Genomic DNA, 20,800 nt, shown 5'->3' with positions numbered 1-20,800 from the left:
GGGATGTCTTGTTATTTAGAGGGATGTCTTGTTATTTAGAGGGATGTCTTGTTTTTTAAAGGGTTGTCTTGTTATTTGGAGGGATGTCTTAATATTTAGAGGGATGTCTTGGTATTTGGAGGGATGTCTTGTTATTTAGAGGGATGTCTTAATATTTAGAGGCATGTCTTGTTATTTGGAGGGATGTCTTAATATTTAGAGGGATGTCTTGTTATTTAGAGGGATGTCTTGTTATTTAGAGGGATGTCTTGTTTTTTAAAGGGTTGTCTTGTTATTTGGAGGGATGTCTTAATATTTAGAGGGATGTCTTGGTATTTGGAGGGATGTCTTGTTATTTAGAGGGATGTCTTGTTATTTAGAGGAATGTCTTGTTATTTAAAAGGGATGTCTTGTTATTTAGAGGGATGTCTTGTTATTTAGTGGGATGTCTTGTTATTTAGAGGGATGTCTTGTTATTTAGAGAGATGTCTTGTTATTTAAAGGGATGTCTTAATATTTAGAGGGATGTCTTGTTATTTAGAGGGATGTCTTAATATTTAGAGGGATGTCTTGTTATTTGGAGGGATGTCTTAATATTTAGAGGGATGTCTTGTTATTTAGAGGGATGTCTTGTTATTTAGAGGGATGTCTTGTTTTTTAAAGGGTTGTCTTGTTATTTGGAGGGATGTCTTAATATTTAGAGGGATGTCTTGGTATTTGGAGGGATGTCTTGTTATTTAGAGGGATGTCTTAATATTTAGAGGCATGTCTTGTTATTTGGAGGGATGTCTTAATATTTAGAGGGATGTCTTGTTATTTAGAGGGATGTCTTGTTATTTAGAGGGATGTCTTGTTATTTAGAGAGATGTCTTGTTATTTGGAGGGATGTCTTAATATTTAGAGGGATGTCTTGTTATTTAGAGGGATGTCTTAATATTTAGAGGGATGTCTTGTTATTTGGAGAGATGTCTTAATATTTAGAGGGATGTCTTGTTATTTAGAGGGATGTCTTGTTATTTAGAGGGATGTCTTGTTTTTTAAAGGGTTGTCTTGTTATTTGGAGGGATGTCTTAATATTTAGAGGGATGTCTTGGTATTTAGAGGGATGTCTTGTTATTTAGAGGGATGTCTTAATATTTAGCGGAATGTCTAGTTTATTAGAGGGATGTCTTGTTATTTAGAGGGATGTCTTGTTATTTAGAGGGATGTCTTGTTTTTTAGAGGGTTGTCTTGTTATTTGGAGGGATGTCTTGTTTTTTAGAGGGTTGTCTTGTAATTTAGATGGGATGTCTTGTTATTTAGAGGGATAAATAACAATTATAATTTGAGTTGTGATTTTATTTGGAGGGATGTCTTGTTATTTAGAGGGATGTTTTGTTATTTAGAGGAATGTCTTGTAATTTAAAAGGGATGTCTTGTTATTTAGAGGGATGTCTTGTTATTTAGTGGGATGTCTTGTTATTTAGAGGGATGTCTTGTTATTTAGAGAGATGTCTTGTTATTTAAAGGGATGTCTTAATATTTAGAGGGATGTCTTGTTATTTAGAGGGATGTCTTAATATTTAGAGGGATGTCTTGTTATTTGGAGTGATGTCTTAATATTTAGAGGGATGTCTTGTTATTTAGAGGGATGTCTTGTTATTTAGAGGGATGTCTTGTTTTTTGAAGGGTTGTCTTGTTATTTGGAGGGATGTCTTAATATTTAGAGGGATGTCTTGGTATTTGGAGGGATATCTTGTTATTTAGAGGGATGTCTTAATATTTAGCGGAATGTCTAGTTTATTAGAGGGATGTCTTGTTCTTTAGAGGGATGTCTTGTTATTTAGAGGGATGTCTTGTTTTTTAGAGGGTTGTCTTGTTATTTGGAGGGATGTCTTGTTTTTTAGAGGGTTGTCTTGTAATTTAGATGGGATGTCTTGTTATTTAGAGGGATGTCTTAATATTTAGCGGAATGTCTTGTTTATTAGAGGGATGTCTTGCTATTTAGAGGGATGTCTTTTTATTTGGAGGGATGTCTTGTTATTTAGAGGGATGTCTTGTTATTTAGAGGAATGTCTTGTTATTTAAAAGGGATGTCTTGTTATTTAGAGGGATGTCTTGTTATTTAGTGGGATGTCTTGTTATTTAGAGGGATGTCTTGTTATTTAGAGAGATGTCTTGTTATTTGGAGGGATGTCTTAATATTTAGAGGGATGTCTTGTTATTTAGAGGGATGTCTTAATATTTAGAGGGATGTCTTGTTATTTGGAGGGATGTCTTAATATTTAGAGGGATGTCTTGTTATTTAGAGGGATGTCTTGTTATTTAGAGGGATGTCTTAATATTTAGAGGGATGTCTTGTTATTTGGAGGGATGTCTTAATATTTAGAAGGATGTCTTGTTATTTGGAGGGATGTCTTAATATTTAGAGGGATGTCTTGTTATTTAGAGGGATGTCTTGTTATTTAGAGGGATGTCTTGTTACTTAGAGGGATGTCTTGTTTTTTAAAGGGTTGTCTTGTTATTTGGAGGGATGTCTTAATATTTAGAGGGATGTCTTGGTATTTAGAGGGATGTCTTGTTATTTAGAGGGATGTCTTAATATTTAGCGGAATGTCTAGTTTATTAGAGGGATGTCTTGTTATTTAGAGGGATGTCTTGTTATTTAGAGGGATGTCTTGTTTTTTAGAGGGTTGTCTTGTTATTTGGAGGGATGTCTTGTTTTTTAGAGGGTTGTCTTGTAATTTAGATGGGATGTCTTGTTATTTAGAGGGATAAATAACAATAATAATTTGAGTTGTGATTTTATTTGGAGGGATGTCTTGTTATTTAGAGGGATGTCTTGTTATTTAGAGGAATGTCTTGTTATTTAAAAGGGATGTCTTGTTATTTAGAGGGATGTCTTGTTATTTAGTGGGATGTCTTGTTATTTAGAGGGATGTCTTGTTATTTAGAGAGATGTCTTGTTATTTAGAGGGATGTCTTAATATTTAGAGGGATGTCTTGTTATTTGGAGGGATGTCTTAATATTTAGAGGGATGTCTTGTTATTTAGAGGGATGTCTTGTTATTTAGAGGGATGTCTTGTTTTTTGAAGGGTTGTCTTGTTATTTGGAGGGATGTCTTAATATTTAGAGGGATGTCTTGGTATTTGGAGGGATGTCTTGTTATTTAGAGGGATGTCTTAATATTTAGCGGAATGTCTAGTTTATTAGAGGGATGTCTTGTTATTTAGAGGGATGTCTTGTTATTTAGAGGGATGTCTTGTTTTTTAGAGGGTTGTCTTGTTATTTGGAGGGATGTCTTGTTTTTTAGAGGGTTGTCTTGTAATTTAGATGGGATGTCTTGTTATTTAGAGGGATGTCTTGCTATTTAGAGGGATGTCTTTTTATTTGGAGGGATGTCTTGTTATTTAGAGGGATGTCTTGTTATTTAGAGGAATGTCTTGTTATTTAAAAGGGCTGTCTTGTTATTTAGAGGGATGTCTTGTTATTTAGTGTGATGTCTTGTTATTTAGAGGGATGTCTTGTTATTTAGAGAGATGTCTTGTTATTTGGAGGGATGTCTTAATATTTAGAAGGATGTCTTGTTATTTAGAGGGATGTCTTAATATTTAGCGGAATGTCTTGTTTATTAGAGGGATGTCTTGCTATTTAGAGGGATGTCTTTTTATTTGGAGGGATGTCTTGTTATTTAGAGGGATGTCTTGTTATTTAGAGGAATGTCTTGTTATTTAAAAGGGATGTCTTGTTATTTAGAGGGATGTCTTGTTATTTAGTGGGATGTCTTGTTATTTAGAGGGATGTCTTGTTATTTAGAGAGATGTCTTGTTATTTGGAGGGATGTCTTAATATTTAGAGGGATGTCTTGTTATTTAGAGGGATGTCTTAATATTTAGAGGGATGTCTTGTTATTTGGAGAGATGTCTTAATATTTAGAGGGATGTCTTGTTATTTAGAGGGATGTCTTGTTATTTAGAGGGATGTCTTGTTTTTTTAAAGGGTTGTCTTGTTATTTGGAGGGATGTCTTAATATTTAGAGGGATGTCTTGGTATTTAGAGGGATGTCTTGTTATTTAGAGGGATGTCTTAATATTTAGCGGAATGTCTAGTTTATTAGAGGGATGTCTTGTTATTTAGAGGGATGTCTTGTTATTTAGAGGGATGTCTTGTTTTTTAGAGGGTTGTCTTGTTATTTGGAGGGATGTCTTGTTTTTTAGAGGGTTGGCTTTTAATTTAGATGGGATATCTTGTTATTTAGAGGGATAAATAACAATTATAATTTGAGTTGTGATTTTATTTGGAGGGATGTCTTGTTATTTAGAGGGATGTCTTGTTATTTAGAGGAATGTCTTGTTATTTAAAAGGGATGTCTTGTTATTTAGAGGGATGTCTTGTTATTTAGTGGGATGTCTTGTTATTTAGAGGGATGTCTTGTTTTTTAGAGGGTTGTCTTGTTATTTGGAGGGATGTCTTAATATTTAGCGGAATGTCTTGTTTATTAGAGGGATGTCTTGCTATTTAGAGGGATGTCTTTTTATTTGGAGGGATGTCTTGTTATTTAGAGGGATGTCTTAATATTTAGAGGGATGTCTTAATATTTAGAGGGATGTCTTGTTATTTGAAGGGATGTCTTAATATTTAGAGGGATGTCTTGTTATTTAGAGGGATGTCTTGTTATTTAGAGGGATGTCTTGTTTTTTAAAGGGTTGTCTTGTTATTTGGAGGGATGTCTTAATATTTAGAGGGATGTCTTGGTATTTGGAGGGATGTCTTGTTATTTAGAGGGATGTCTTAATATTTAGAGGCATGTCTTGTTATTTGGAGGGATGTCTTAATATTTAGAGGGATGTCTTGTTATTTAGAGGGATGTCTTGTTATTTAGAGGGATGTCTTGTTATTTAGAGAGATGTCTTGTTATTTGGAGGGATGTCTTAATATTTAGAGGGATGTCTTGTTATTTAGAGGGATGTCTTAATATTTAGAGGGATGTCTTGTTATTTGGAGAGATGTCTTAATATTTAGAGGGATGTCTTGTTATTTAGAGGGATGTCTTGTTATTTAGAGGGATGTCTTGTTTTTTAAAGGGTTGTCTTGTTATTTGGAGGGATGTCTTAATATTTAGAGGGATGTCTTGGTATTTAGAGGGATGTCTTGTTATTTAGAGGGATGTCTTAATATTTAGCGGAATGTCTAGTTTATTAGAGGGATGTCTTGTTATTTAGAGGGATGTCTTGTTATTTAGAGGGATGTCTTGTTTTTTAGAGGGTTGTCTTGTTATTTGGAGGGATGTCTTGTTTTTTAGAGGGTTGTCTTGTAATTTAGATGGGATGTCTTGTTATTTAGAGGGATAAATAACAATTATAATTTGAGTTGTGATTTTATTTGGAGGGATGTCTTGTTATTTAGAGGGATGTTTTGTTATTTAGAGGAATGTCTTGTAATTTAAAAGGGATGTCTTGTTATTTAGAGGGATGTCTTGTTATTTAGTGGGATGTCTTGTTATTTAGAGGGATGTCTTGTTATTTAGAGAGATGTCTTGTTATTTAAAGGGATGTCTTAATATTTAGAGGGATGTCTTGTTATTTAGAGGGATGTCTTAATATTTAGAGGGATGTCTTGTTATTTGGAGTGATGTCTTAATATTTAGAGGGATGTCTTGTTATTTAGAGGGATGTCTTGTTATTTAGAGGGATGTCTTGTTTTTTGAAGGGTTGTCTTGTTATTTGGAGGGATGTCTTAATATTTAGAGGGATGTCTTGGTATTTGGAGGGATATCTTGTTATTTAGAGGGATGTCTTAATATTTAGCGGAATGTCTAGTTTATTAGAGGGATGTCTTGTTCTTTAGAGGGATGTCTTGTTATTTAGAGGGATGTCTTGTTTTTTAGAGGGTTGTCTTGTTATTTGGAGGGATGTCTTGTTTTTTAGAGGGTTGTCTTGTAATTTAGATGGGATGTCTTGTTATTTAGAGGGATGTCTTAATATTTAGCGGAATGTCTTGTTTATTAGAGGGATGTCTTGCTATTTAGAGGGATGTCTTGTTATTTAGAGGGATGTCTTGTTATTTAGAGAGATGTCTTGTTATTTGGAGGGATGTCTTAATATTTAGAGGGATGTCTTGTTATTTAGAGGGATGTCTTAATATTTAGAGGGATGTCTTGTTATTTGGAGAGATGTCTTAATATTTAGAGGGATGTCTTGTTATTTAGAGGGATGTCTTGTTATTTAGAGGGATGTCTTGTTTTTTAAAGGGTTGTCTTGTTATTTGGAGGGATGTCTTAATATTTAGAGGGATGTCTTGGTATTTAGAGGGATGTCTTGTTATTTAGAGGGATGTCTTAATATTTAGCGGAATGTCTAGTTTATTAGAGGGATGTCTTGTTATTTAGAGGGATGTCTTGTTATTTAGAGGGATGTCTTGTTTTTTAGAGGGTTGTCTTGTTATTTGGAGGGATGTCTTGTTTTTTAGAGGGTTGTCTTGTAATTTAGATGGGATGTCTTGTTATTTAGAGGGATAAATAACAATTATAATTTGAGTTGTGATTTTATTTGGAGGGATGTCTTGTTATTTAGAGGGATGTTTTGTTATTTAGAGGAATGTCTTGTAATTTAAAAGGGATGTCTTGTTATTTAGAGGGATGTCTTGTTATTTAGTGGGATGTCTTGTTATTTAGAGGGATGTCTTGTTATTTAGAGAGATGTCTTGTTATTTAAAGGGATGTCTTAATATTTAGAGGGATGTCTTGTTATTTAGAGGGATGTCTTAATATTTAGAGGGATGTCTTGTTATTTGGAGTGATGTCTTAATATTTAGAGGGATGTCTTGTTATTTAGAGGGATGTCTTGTTATTTAGAGGGATGTCTTGTTTTTTGAAGGGTTGTCTTGTTATTTGGAGGGATGTCTTAATATTTAGAGGGATGTCTTGGTATTTGGAGGGATATCTTGTTATTTAGAGGGATGTCTTAATATTTAGCGGAATGTCTAGTTTATTAGAGGGATGTCTTGTTCTTTAGAGGGATGTCTTGTTATTTAGAGGGATGTCTTGTTTTTTAGAGGGTTGTCTTGTTATTTGGAGGGATGTCTTGTTTTTTAGAGGGTTGTCTTGTAATTTAGATGGGATGTCTTGTTATTTAGAGGGATGTCTTAATATTTAGCGGAATGTCTTGTTTATTAGAGGGATGTCTTGCTATTTAGAGGGATGTCTTTTTATTTGGAGGGATGTCTTGTTATTTAGAGGGATGTCTTGTTATTTAGAGGAATGTCTTGTTATTTAAAAGGGATGTCTTGTTATTTAGAGGGATGTCTTGTTATTTAGTGGGATGTCTTGTTATTTAGAGGGATGTCTTGTTATTTAGAGAGATGTCTTGTTATTTGGAGGGATGTCTTAATATTTAGAGGGATGTCTTGTTATTTAGAGGGATGTCTTAATATTTAGAGGGATGTCTTGTTATTTGGAGGGATGTCTTAATATTTAGAGGGATGTCTTGTTATTTAGAGGGATGTCTTGTTATTTAGAGGGATGTCTTAATATTTAGAGGGATGTCTTGTTATTTGGAGGGATGTCTTAATATTTAGAAGGATGTCTTGTTATTTGGAGGGATGTCTTAATATTTAGAGGGATGTCTTGTTATTTAGAGGGATGTCTTGTTATTTAGAGGGATGTCTTGTTATTTAGAGGGATGTCTTGTTTTTTAAAGGGTTGTCTTGTTATTTGGAGGGATGTCTTAATATTTAGAGGGATGTCTTGGTATTTAGAGGGATGTCTTGTTATTTAGAGGGATGTCTTAATATTTAGCGGAATGTCTAGTTTATTAGAGGGATGTCTTGTTATTTAGAGGGATGTCTTGTTATTTAGAGGGATGTCTTGTTTTTTAGAGGGTTGTCTTGTTATTTGGAGGGATGTCTTGTTTTTTAGAGGGTTGTCTTGTAATTTAGATGGGATGTCTTGTTATTTAGAGGGATAAATAACAATAATAATTTGAGTTGTGATTTTATTTGGAGGGATGTCTTGTTATTTAGAGGGATGTCTTGTTATTTAGAGGAATGTCTTGTTATTTAAAAGGGATGTCTTGTTATTTAGAGGGATGTCTTGTTATTTAGTGGGATGTCTTGTTATTTAGAGGGATGTCTTGTTATTTAGAGAGATGTCTTGTTATTTAGAGGGATGTCTTAATATTTAGAGGGATGTCTTGTTATTTGGAGGGATGTCTTGTTATTTAGAGGGATGTCTTGTTTTTTGAAGGGTTGTCTTGTTATTTGGAGGGATGTCTTAATATTTAGAGGGATGTCTTGGTATTTGGAGGGATGTCTTGTTATTTAGAGGGATGTCTTAATATTTAGCGGAATGTCTAGTTTATTAGAGGGATGTCTTGTTATTTAGAGGGATGTCTTGTTATTTAGAGGGATGTCTTGTTTTTTAGAGGGTTGTCTTGTTATTTGGAGGGATGTCTTGTTTTTTAGAGGGTTGTCTTGTAATTTAGATGGGATGTCTTGTTATTTAGAGGGATGTCTTGCTATTTAGAGGGATGTCTTTTTATTTGGAGGGATGTCTTGTTATTTAGAGGGATGTCTTGTTATTTAGAGGAATGTCTTGTTATTTAAAAGGGCTGTCTTGTTATTTAGAGGGATGTCTTGTTATTTAGTGTGATGTCTTGTTATTTAGAGGGATGTCTTGTTATTTAGAGAGATGTCTTGTTATTTGGAGGGATGTCTTAATATTTAGAAGGATGTCTTGTTATTTAGAGGGATGTCTTAATATTTAGCGGAATGTCTTGTTTATTAGAGGGATGTCTTGCTATTTAGAGGGATGTCTTTTTATTTGGAGGGATGTCTTGTTATTTAGAGGGATGTCTTGTTATTTAGAGGAATGTCTTGTTATTTAAAAGGGATGTCTTGTTATTTAGAGGGATGTCTTGTTATTTAGTGGGATGTCTTGTTATTTAGAGGGATGTCTTGTTATTTAGAGAGATGTCTTGTTATTTGGAGGGATGTCTTAATATTTAGAGGGATGTCTTGTTATTTAGAGGGATGTCTTAATATTTAGAGGGATGTCTTGTTATTTGGAGAGATGTCTTAATATTTAGAGGGATGTCTTGTTATTTAGAGGGATGTCTTGTTATTTAGAGGGATGTCTTGTTTTTTTAAAGGGTTGTCTTGTTATTTGGAGGGATGTCTTAATATTTAGAGGGATGTCTTGGTATTTAGAGGGATGTCTTGTTATTTAGAGGGATGTCTTAATATTTAGCGGAATGTCTAGTTTATTAGAGGGATGTCTTGTTATTTAGAGGGATGTCTTGTTATTTAGAGGGATGTCTTGTTTTTTAGAGGGTTGTCTTGTTATTTGGAGGGATGTCTTGTTTTTTAGAGGGTTGGCTTTTAATTTAGATGGGATATCTTGTTATTTAGAGGGATAAATAACAATTATAATTTGAGTTGTGATTTTATTTGGAGGGATGTCTTGTTATTTAGAGGGATGTCTTGTTATTTAGAGGAATGTCTTGTTATTTAAAAGGGATGTCTTGTTATTTAGAGGGATGTCTTGTTATTTAGTGGGATGTCTTGTTATTTAGAGGGATGTCTTGTTTTTTAGAGGGTTGTCTTGTTATTTGGAGGGATGTCTTAATATTTAGCGGAATGTCTTGTTTATTAGAGGGATGTCTTGCTATTTAGAGGGATGTCTTTTTATTTGGAGGGATGTCTTGTTATTTAGAGGGATGTCTTAATATTTAGAGGGATGTCTTAATATTTAGAGGGATGTCTTGTTATTTGAAGGGATGTCTTAATATTTAGAGGGATGTCTTGTTATTTAGAGGGATGTCTTGTTATTTAGAGGGATGTCTTGTTTTTTAAAGGGTTGTCTTGTTATTTGGAGGGATGTCTTAATATTTAGAGGGATGTCTTGGTATTTGGAGGGATGTCTTGTTATTTAGAGGGATGTCTTAATATTTAGAGGCATGTCTTGTTATTTGGAGGGATGTCTTAATATTTAGAGGGATGTCTTGTTATTTAGAGGGATGTCTTGTTATTTAGAGGGATGTCTTGTTATTTAGAGAGATGTCTTGTTATTTGGAGGGATGTCTTAATATTTAGAGGGATGTCTTGTTATTTAGAGGGATGTCTTAATATTTAGAGGGATGTCTTGTTATTTGGAGAGATGTCTTAATATTTAGAGGGATGTCTTGTTATTTAGAGGGATGTCTTGTTATTTAGAGGGATGTCTTGTTTTTTAAAGGGTTGTCTTGTTATTTGGAGGGATGTCTTAATATTTAGAGGGATGTCTTGGTATTTAGAGGGATGTCTTGTTATTTAGAGGGATGTCTTAATATTTAGCGGAATGTCTAGTTTATTAGAGGGATGTCTTGTTATTTAGAGGGATGTCTTGTTATTTAGAGGGATGTCTTGTTTTTTAGAGGGTTGTCTTGTTATTTGGAGGGATGTCTTGTTTTTTAGAGGGTTGTCTTGTAATTTAGATGGGATGTCTTGTTATTTAGAGGGATAAATAACAATTATAATTTGAGTTGTGATTTTATTTGGAGGGATGTCTTGTTATTTAGAGGGATGTTTTGTTATTTAGAGGAATGTCTTGTAATTTAAAAGGGATGTCTTGTTATTTAGAGGGATGTCTTGTTATTTAGTGGGATGTCTTGTTATTTAGAGGGATGTCTTGTTATTTAGAGAGATGTCTTGTTATTTAAAGGGATGTCTTAATATTTAGAGGGATGTCTTGTTATTTAGAGGGATGTCTTAATATTTAGAGGGATGTCTTGTTATTTGGAGTGATGTCTTAATATTTAGAGGGATGTCTTGTTATTTAGAGGGATGTCTTGTTATTTAGAGGGATGTCTTGTTTTTTGAAGGGTTGTCTTGTTATTTGGAGGGATGTCTTAATATTTAGAGGGATGTCTTGGTATTTGGAGGGATATCTTGTTATTTAGAGGGATGTCTTAATATTTAGCGGAATGTCTAGTTTATTAGAGGGATGTCTTGTTCTTTAGAGGGATGTCTTGTTATTTAGAGGGATGTCTTGTTTTTTAGAGGGTTGTCTTGTTATTTGGAGGGATGTCTTGTTTTTTAGAGGGTTGTCTTGTAATTTAGATGGGATGTCTTGTTATTTAGAGGGATGTCTTAATATTTAGCGGAATGTCTTGTTTATTAGAGGGATGTCTTGCTATTTAGAGGGATGTCTTGTTATTTAGAGGGATGTCTTGTTATTTAGAGAGATGTCTTGTTATTTGGAGGGATGTCTTAATATTTAGAGGGATGTCTTGTTATTTAGAGGGATGTCTTAATATTTAGAGGGATGTCTTGTTATTTGGAGAGATGTCTTAATATTTAGAGGGATGTCTTGTTATTTAGAGGGATGTCTTGTTATTTAGAGGGATGTCTTGTTTTTTAAAGGGTTGTCTTGTTATTTGGAGGGATGTCTTAATATTTAGAGGGATGTCTTGGTATTTAGAGGGATGTCTTGTTATTTAGAGGGATGTCTTAATATTTAGCGGAATGTCTAGTTTATTAGAGGGATGTCTTGTTATTTAGAGGGATGTCTTGTTATTTAGAGGGATGTCTTGTTTTTTAGAGGGTTGTCTTGTTATTTGGAGGGATGTCTTGTTTTTTAGAGGGTTGTCTTGTAATTTAGATGGGATGTCTTGTTATTTAGAGGGATAAATAACAATTATAATTTGAGTTGTGATTTTATTTGGAGGGATGTCTTGTTATTTAGAGGGATGTTTTGTTATTTAGAGGAATGTCTTGTAATTTAAAAGGGATGTCTTGTTATTTAGAGGGATGTCTTGTTATTTAGTGGGATGTCTTGTTATTTAGAGGGATGTCTTGTTATTTAGAGAGATGTCTTGTTATTTAAAGGGATGTCTTAATATTTAGAGGGATGTCTTGTTATTTAGAGGGATGTCTTAATATTTAGAGGGATGTCTTGTTATTTGGAGTGATGTCTTAATATTTAGAGGGATGTCTTGTTATTTAGAGGGATGTCTTGTTATTTAGAGGGATGTCTTGTTTTTTGAAGGGTTGTCTTGTTATTTGGAGGGATGTCTTAATATTTAGAGGGATGTCTTGGTATTTGGAGGGATATCTTGTTATTTAGAGGGATGTCTTAATATTTAGCGGAATGTCTAGTTTATTAGAGGGATGTCTTGTTCTTTAGAGGGATGTCTTGTTATTTAGAGGGATGTCTTGTTTTTTAGAGGGTTGTCTTGTTATTTGGAGGGATGTCTTGTTTTTTAGAGGGTTGTCTTGTAATTTAGATGGGATGTCTTGTTATTTAGAGGGATGTCTTAATATTTAGCGGAATGTCTTGTTTATTAGAGGGATGTCTTGCTATTTAGAGGGATGTCTTGTTATTTAGAGGGATGTCTTGTTATTTAGAGAGATGTCTTGTTATTTGGAGGGATGTCTTAATATTTAGAGGGATGTCTTGTTATTTAGAGGGATGTCTTAATATTTAGAGGGATGTCTTGTTATTTGGAGAGATGTCTTAATATTTAGAGGGATGTCTTGTTATTTAGAGGGATGTCTTGTTATTTAGAGGGATGTCTTGTTTTTTAAAGGGTTGTCTTGTTATTTGGAGGGATGTCTTAATATTTAGAGGGATGTCTTGGTATTTAGAGGGATGTCTTGTTATTTAGAGGGATGTCTTAATATTTAGCGGAATGTCTAGTTTATTAGAGGGATGTCTTGTTATTTAGAGGGATGTCTTGTTATTTAGAGGGATGTCTTGTTTTTTAGAGGGTTGTCTTGTTATTTGGAGGGATGTCTTGTTTTTTAGAGGGTTGTCTTGTAATTTAGATGGGATGTCTTGTTATTTAGAGGGATAAATAACAATTATAATTTGAGTTGTGATTTTATTTGGAGGGATGTCTTGTTATTTAGAGGGATGTTTTGTTATTTAGAGGAATGTCTTGTAATTTAAAAGGGATGTCTTGTTATTTAGAGGGATGTCTTGTTATTTAGTGGGATGTCTTGTTATTTAGAGGGATGTCTTGTTATTTAGAGAGATGTCTTGTTATTTAAAGGGATGTCTTAATATTTAGAGGGATGTCTTGTTATTTAGAGGGATGTCTTAATATTTAGAGGGATGTCTTGTTATTTGGAGTGATGTCTTAATATTTAGAGGGATGTCTTGTTATTTAGAGGGATGTCTTGTTATTTAGAGGGATGTCTTGTTTTTTGAAGGGTTGTCTTGTTATTTGGAGGGATGTCTTAATATTTAGAGGGATGTCTTGGTATTTGGAGGGATATCTTGTTATTTAGAGGGATGTCTTAATATTTAGCGGAATGTCTAGTTTATTAGAGGGATGTCTTGTTCTTTAGAGGGATGTCTTGTTATTTAGAGGGATGTCTTGTTTTTTAGAGGGTTGTCTTGTTATTTGGAGGGATGTCTTGTTTTTTAGAGGGTTGTCTTGTAATTTAGATGGGATGTCTTGTTATTTAGAGGGATGTCTTAATATTTAGCGGAATGTCTTGTTTATTAGAGGGATGTCTTGCTATTTAGAGGGATGTCTTGTTATTTAGAGGGATGTCTTGTTATTTAGAGAGATGTCTTGTTATTTGGAGGGATGTCTTAATATTTAGAGGGATGTCTTGTTATTTAGAGGGATGTCTTAATATTTAGAGGGATGTCTTGTTATTTGGAGAGATGTCTTAATATTTAGAGGGATGTCTTGTTATTTAGAGGGATGTCTTGTTATTTAGAGGGATGTCTTGTTTTTTAAAGGGTTGTCTTGTTATTTGGAGGGATGTCTTAATATTTAGAGGGATGTCTTGGTATTTAGAGGGATGTCTTGTTATTTAGAGGGATGTCTTAATATTTAGCGGAATGTCTAGTTTATTAGAGGGATGTCTTGTTATTTAGAGGGATGTCTTGTTATTTAGAGGGATGTCTTGTTTTTTAGAGGGTTGTCTTGTTATTTGGAGGGATGTCTTGTTTTTTAGAGGGTTGTCTTGTAATTTAGATGGGATGTCTTGTTATTTAGAGGGATAAATAACAATTATAATTTGAGTTGTGATTTTATTTGGAGGGATGTCTTGTTATTTAGAGGGATGTTTTGTTATTTAGAGGAATGTCTTGTAATTTAAAAGGGATGTCTTGTTATTTAGAGGGATGTCTTGTTATTTAGTGGGATGTCTTGTTATTTAGAGGGATGTCTTGTTATTTAGAGAGATGTCTTGTTATTTAAAGGGATGTCTTAATATTTAGAGGGATGTCTTGTTATTTAGAGGGATGTCTTAATATTTAGAGGGATGTCTTGTTATTTGGAGTGATGTCTTAATATTTAGAGGGATGTCTTGTTATTTAGAGGGATGTCTTGTTATTTAGAGGGATGTCTTGTTTTTTGAAGGGTTGTCTTGTTATTTGGAGGGATGTCTTAATATTTAGAGGGATGTCTTGGTATTTGGAGGGATATCTTGTTATTTAGAGGGATGTCTTAATATTTAGCGGAATGTCTAGTTTATTAGAGGGATGTCTTGTTCTTTAGAGGGATGTCTTGTTATTTAGAGGGATGTCTTGTTTTTTAGAGGGTTGTCTTGTTATTTGGAGGGATGTCTTGTTTTTTAGAGGGTTGTCTTGTAATTTAGATGGGATGTCTTGTTATTTAGAGGGATGTCTTAATATTTAGCGGAATGTCTTGTTTATTAGAGGGATGTCTTGCTATTTAGAGGGATGTCTTGTTATTTAGAGGGATGTCTTGTTATTTAGAGAGATGTCTTGTTATTTGGAGGGATGTCTTAATATTTAGAGGGATGTCTTGTTATTTAGAGGGATGTCTTAATATTTAGAGGGATGTCTTGTTATTTGGAGAGATGTCTTAATATTTAGAGGGATGTCTTGTTATTTAGAGGGATGTCTTGTTATTTAGAGGGATGTCTTGTTTTTTAAAGGGTTGTCTTGTTATTTGGAGGGATGTCTTAATATTTAGAGGGATGTCTTGGTATTTAGAGGGATGTCTTGTTATTTAGAGGGATGTCTTAATATTTAGCGGAATGTCTAGTTTATTAGAGGGATGTCTTGTTATTTAGAGGGATGTCTTGTTATTTAGAGGGATGTCTTGTTTTTTAGAGGGTTGTCTTGTTATTTGGAGGGATGTCTTGTTTTTTAGAGGGTTGTCTTGTAATTTAGATGGGATGTCTTGTTATTTAGAGGGATAAATAACAATTATAATTTGAGTTGTGATTTTATTTGGAGGGATGTCTTGTTATTTAGAGGGATGTTTTGTTATTTAGAGGAATGTCTTGTAATTTAAAAGGGATGTCTTGTTATTTAGAGGGATGTCTTGTTATTTAGTGGGATGTCTTGTTATTTAGAGGGATGTCTTGTTATTTAGAGAGATGTCTTGTTATTTAAAGGGATGTCTTAATATTTAGAGGGATGTCTTGTTATTTAGAGGGATGTCTTAATATTTAGAGGGATGTCTTGTTATTTGGAGTGATGTCTTAATATTTAGAGGGATGTCTTGTTATTTAGAGGGATGTCTTGTTATTTAGAGGGATGTCTTGTTTTTTGAAGGGTTGTCTTGTTATTTGGAGGGATGTCTTAATATTTAGAGGGATGTCTTGGTATTTGGAGGGATATCTTGTTATTTAGAGGGATGTCTTAATATTTAGCGGAATGTCTAGTTTATTAGAGGGATGTCTTGTTCTTTAGAGGGATGTCTTGTTATTTAGAGGGATGTCTTGTTTTTTAGAGGGTTGTCTTGTTATTTGGAGGGATGTCTTGTTTTTTAGAGGGTTGTCTTGTAATTTAGATGGGATGTCTTGTTATTTAGAGGGATGTCTTAATATTTAGCGGAATGTCTTGTTTATTAGAGGGATGTCTTGCTATTTAGAGGGATGTCTTTTTATTTGGAGGGATGTCTTGTTATTTAGAGGGATGTCTTGTTATTTAGAGGGATGTTTTGTTATTTAGAGGAATGTCTTGTAATTTAAAAGGGATGTCTTGTTATTTAGAGGGATGTCTTGTTATTTAGTGGGATGTCTTGTTATTTAGAGGGATGTCTTGTTATTTAGAGAGATGTCTTGTTATTTAAAGGGATGTCTTAATATTTAGAGGGATGTCTTGTTATTTAGAGGGATGTCTTAATATTTAGAGGGATGTCTTGTTATTTGGAGTGATGTCTTAATATTTAGAGGGATGTCTTGTTATTTAGAGGGATGTCTTGTTATTTAGAGGGATGTCTTGTTTTTTGAAGGGTTGTCTTGTTATTTGGAGGGATGTCTTAATATTTAGAGGGATGTCTTGGTATTTGGAGGGATATCTTGTTATTTAGAGGGATGTCTTAATATTTAGCGGAATGTCTAGTTTATTAGAGGGATGTCTTGTTCTTTAGAGGGATGTCTTGTTATTTAGAGGGATGTCTTGTTTTTTAGAGGGTTGTCTTGTTATTTGGAGGGATGTCTTGTTTTTTAGAGGGTTGTCTTGTAATTTAGATGGGATGTCTTGTTATTTAGAGGGATGTCTTAATATTTAGCGGAATGTCTTGTTTATTAGAGGGATGTCTTGCTATTTAGAGGGATGTCTTGTTATTTAGAGGGATGTCTTGTTATTTAGAGAGATGTCTTGTTATTTGGAGGGATGTCTTAATATTTAGAGGGATGTCTTGTTATTTAGAGGGATGTCTTAATATTTAGAGGGATGTCTTGTTATTTGGAGAGATGTCTTAATATTTAGAGGGATGTCTTGTTATTTAGAGGGATGTCTTGTTATTTAGAGGGATGTCTTGTTTTTTAAAGGGTTGTCTTGTTATTTGGAGGGATGTCTTAATATTTAGAGGGATGTCTTGGTATTTAGAGGGATGTCTTGTTATTTAGAGGGATGTCTTAATATTTAGCGGAATGTCTAGTTTATTAGAGGGATGTCTTGTTATTTAGAGGGATGTCTTGTTATTTAGAGGGATGTCTTGTTTTTTAGAGGGTTGTCTTGTTATTTGGAGGGATGTCTTGTTTTTTAGAGGGTTGTCTTGTAATTTAGATGGGATGTCTTGTTATTTAGAGGGATAAATAACAATTATAATTTGAGTTGTGATTTTATTTGGAGGGATGTCTTGTTATTTAGAGGGATGTTTTGTTATTTAGAGGAATGTCTTGTAATTTAAAAGGGATGTCTTGTTATTTAGAGGGATGTCTTGTTATTTAGTGGGATGTCTTGTTATTTAGAGGGATGTCTTGTTATTTAGAGAGATGTCTTGTTATTTAAAGGGATGTCTTAATATTTAGAGGGATGTCTTGTTATTTAGAGGGATGTCTTAATATTTAGAGGGATGTCTTGTTATTTGGAGTGATGTCTTAATATTTAGAGGGATGTCTTGTTATTTAGAGGGATGTCTTGTTATTTAGAGGGATGTCTTGTTTTTTGAAGGGTTGTCTTGTTATTTGGAGGGATGTCTTAATATTTAGAGGGATGTCTTGGTATTTGGAGGGATATCTTGTTATTTAGAGGGATGTCTTAATATTTAGCGGAATGTCTAGTTTATTAGAGGGATGTCTTGTTCTTTAGAGGGATGTCTTGTTATTTAGAGGGATGTCTTGTTTTTTAGAGGGTTGTCTTGTTATTTGGAGGGATGTCTTGTTTTTTAGAGGGTTGTCTTGTAATTTAGATGGGATGTCTTGTTATTTAGAGGGATGTCTTAATATTTAGCGGAATGTCTTGTTTATTAGAGGGATGTCTTGCTATTTAGAGGGATGTCTTGTTATTTAGAGGGATGTCTTGTTATTTAGAGAGATGTCTTGTTATTTGGAGGGATGTCTTAATATTTAGAGGGATGTCTTGTTATTTAGAGGGATGTCTTAATATTTAGAGGGATGTCTTGTTATTTGGAGAGATGTCTTAATATTTAGAGGGATGTCTTGTTATTTAGAGGGATGTCTTGTTATTTAGAGGGATGTCTTGTTTTTTAAAGGGTTGTCTTGTTATTTGGAGGGATGTCTTAATATTTAGAGGGATGTCTTGGTATTTAGAGGGATGTCTTGTTATTTAGAGGGATGTCTTAATATTTAGCGGAATGTCTAGTTTATTAGAGGGATGTCTTGTTATTTAGAGGGATGTCTTGTTATTTAGAGGGATGTCTTGTTTTTTAGAGGGTTGTCTTGTTATTTGGAGGGATGTCTTGTTTTTTAGAGGGTTGTCTTGTAATTTAGATGGGATGTCTTGTTATTTAGAGGGATAAATAACAATTATAATTTGAGTTGTGATTTTATTTGGAGGGATGTCTTGTTATTTAGAGGGATGTTTTGTTATTTAGAGGAATGTCTTGTAATTTAAAAGGGATGTCTTGTTATTTAGAGGGATGTCTTGTTATTTAGTGGGATGTCTTGTTATTTAGAGGGATGTCTTGTTATTTAGAGAGATGTCTTGTTATTTAAAGGGATGTCTTAATATTTAGAGGGATGTCTTGTTATTTAGAGGGATGTCTTAATATTTAGAGGGATGTCTTGTTATTTGGAGTGATGTCTTAATATTTAGAGGGATGTCTTGTTATTTAGAGGGATGTCTTGTTATTTAGAGGGATGTCTTGTTTTTTGAAGGGTTGTCTTGTTATTTGGAGGGATGTCTTAATATTTAGAGGGATGTCTTGGTATTTGGAGGGATATCTTGTTATTTAGAGGGATGTCTTAATATTTAGCGGAATGTCTAGTTTATTAGAGGGATGTCTTGTTCTTTAGAGGGATGTCTTGTTATTTAGAGGGATGTCTTGTTTTTTAGAGGGTTGTCTTGTTATTTGGAGGGATGTCTTGTTTTTTAGAGGGTTGTCTTGTAATTTAGATGGGATGTCTTGTTATTTAGAGGGATGTCTTAATATTTAGCGGAATGTCTTGTTTATTAGAGGGATGTCTTGCTATTTAGAGGGATGTCTTTTTATTTGGAGGGATGTCTTGTTATTTAGAGGGATGTCTTGTTATTTAGAGGAATGTCTTGTTATTTAAAAGGGATGTCTTGTTATTTAGAGGGATGTCTTGTTATTTAGTGGGATGTCTTGTTATTTAGAGGGATGTCTTGTTATTTAGAGAGATGTCTTGTTATTTGGAGGGATGTCTTAATATTTAGAGGGATGTCTTGTTATTTAGAGGGATGTCTTAATATTTAGAGGGATGTCTTGTTATTTGGAGGGATGTCTTAATATTTAGAGGGATGTCTTGTTATTTAGAGGGATGTCTTGTTATTTAGAGGGATGTCTTAATATTTAGAGGGATGTCTTGTTATTTGGAGGGATGTCTTAATATTTAGAAGGATGTCTTGTTATTTGGAGGGATGTCTTAATATTTAGAGGGATGTCTTGTTATTTAGAGGGATGTCTTGTTATTTAGAGGGATGTCTTGTTATTTAGAGGGATGTCTTGTTTTTTAAAGGGTTGTCTTGTTATTTGGAGGGATGTCTTAATATTTAGAGGGATGTCTTGGTATTTAGAGGGATGTCTTGTTATTTAGAGGGATGTCTTAATATTTAGCGGAATGTCTAGTTTATTAGAGGGATGTCTTGTTATTTAGAGGGATGTCTTGTTATTTAGAGGGATGTCTTGTTTTTTAGAGGGTTGTCTTGTTATTTGGAGGGATGTCTTGTTTTTTAGAGGGTTGTCTTGTAATTTAGATGGGATGTCTTGTTATTTAGAGGGATAAATAACAATAATAATTTGAGTTGTGATTTTATTTGGAGGGATGTCTTGTTATTTAGAGGGATGTCTTGTTATTTAGAGGAATGTCTTGTTATTTAAAAGGGATGTCTTGTTATTTAGAGGGATGTCTTGTTATTTAGTGGGATGTCTTGTTATTTAGAGGGATGTCTTGTTATTTAGAGAGATGTCTTGTTATTTAGAGGGATGTCTTAATATTTAGAGGGATGTCTTGTTATTTGGAGGGATGTCTTAATATTTAGAGGGATGTCTTGTTATTTAGAGGGATGTCTTGTTATTTAGAGGGATGTCTTGTTTTTTGAAGGGTTGTCTTGTTATTTGGAGGGATGTCTTAATATTTAGAGGGATGTCTTGGTATTTGGAGGGATGTCTTGTTATTTAGAGGGATGTCTTAATATTTAGCGGAATGTCTAGTTTATTAGAGGGATGTCTTGTTATTTAGAGGGATGTCTTGTTATTTAGAGGGATGTCTTGTTTTTTAGAGGGTTGTCTTGTTATTTGGAGGGATGTCTTGTTTTTTAGAGGGTTGTCTTGTAATTTAGATGGGATGTCTTGTTATTTAGAGGGATGTCTTACTATTTAGAGGGATGTCTTTTTATTTGGAGGGATGTCTTGTTATTTAGAGGGATGTCTTGTTATTTAGAGGAATGTCTTGTTATTTAAAAGGGCTGTCTTGTTATTTAGAGGGATGTCTTGTTATTTAGTGTGATGTCTTGTTATTTAGAGGGATGTCTTGTTATTTAGAGAGATGTCTTGTTATTTGGAGGGATGTCTTAATATTTAGAAGGATGTCTTGTTATTTAGAGGGATGTCTTAATATTTAGCGGAATGTCTTGTTTATTAGAGGGATGTCTTGCTATTTAGAGGGATGTCTTTTTATTTGGAGGGATGTCTTGTTATTTAGAGGGATGTCTTGTTATTTAGAGGAATGTCTTGTTATTTAAAAGGGATGTCTTGTTATTTAGAGGGATGTCTTGTTATTTAGTGGGATGTCTTGTTATTTAGAGGGATGTCTTGTTATTTAGAGAGATGTCTTGTTATTTGGAGGGATGTCTTAATATTTAGAGGGATGTCTTGTTATTTAGAGGGATGTCTTAATATTTAGAGGGATGTCTTGTTATTTGGAGAGATGTCTTAATATTTAGAGGGATGTCTTGTTATTTAGAGGGATGTCTTGTTATTTAGAGGGATGTCTTGTTTTTTT

Source organism: Macrosteles quadrilineatus, unplaced genomic scaffold (genome assembly GCF_028750875.1).
Source record: "Macrosteles quadrilineatus isolate MER2022 unplaced genomic scaffold, UCM_ALF_1.0 Scaffold_4__1_contigs__length_99947679, whole genome shotgun sequence".
Taxonomy (NCBI): Eukaryota; Metazoa; Arthropoda; class Insecta; order Hemiptera; family Cicadellidae; genus Macrosteles; species Macrosteles quadrilineatus.
The sequence above is the reverse complement of the archived record's forward strand: the minus strand, read 5'-3'. Positions refer to the sequence as shown.